Here is a 286-nt window from a genome sequence, read left to right as displayed (position 1 = left end):
TATGTGGGATGCGGGTGCAGTGATTTTTGTTGGGGTGTGATGAGCCTGTAGCGGTAGACGCTGGAGGAAAGTGGCAGGGCAGGTTGTCAAAGGATGGGTGCGTCGCCATGGCGTTTGAGACGTCGCAGATGCGGTTGATGGATAGAAGGGTAGCCCTGGGAGGAGGCGCGTGGGTGTTTGGAGTAACGCGACTTCTGCTGTGCTGCGGTGCATTGGTGGTTGCAAAGCGCCGGTGGAAGTGTCATGAGAGAAGCGCAGGGAAGAGAGGACGGAGAGACCGTCGAGG

The sequence above is a fragment of the Eimeria tenella genome, genomic scaffold, assembly GCF_000499545.2.
Source record: "Eimeria tenella Houghton genomic scaffold, Eth_scaff597, whole genome shotgun sequence".
Taxonomy (NCBI): domain Eukaryota; phylum Apicomplexa; class Conoidasida; order Eucoccidiorida; family Eimeriidae; genus Eimeria; species Eimeria tenella.
This window is presented reverse-complemented; position numbering follows the sequence as displayed.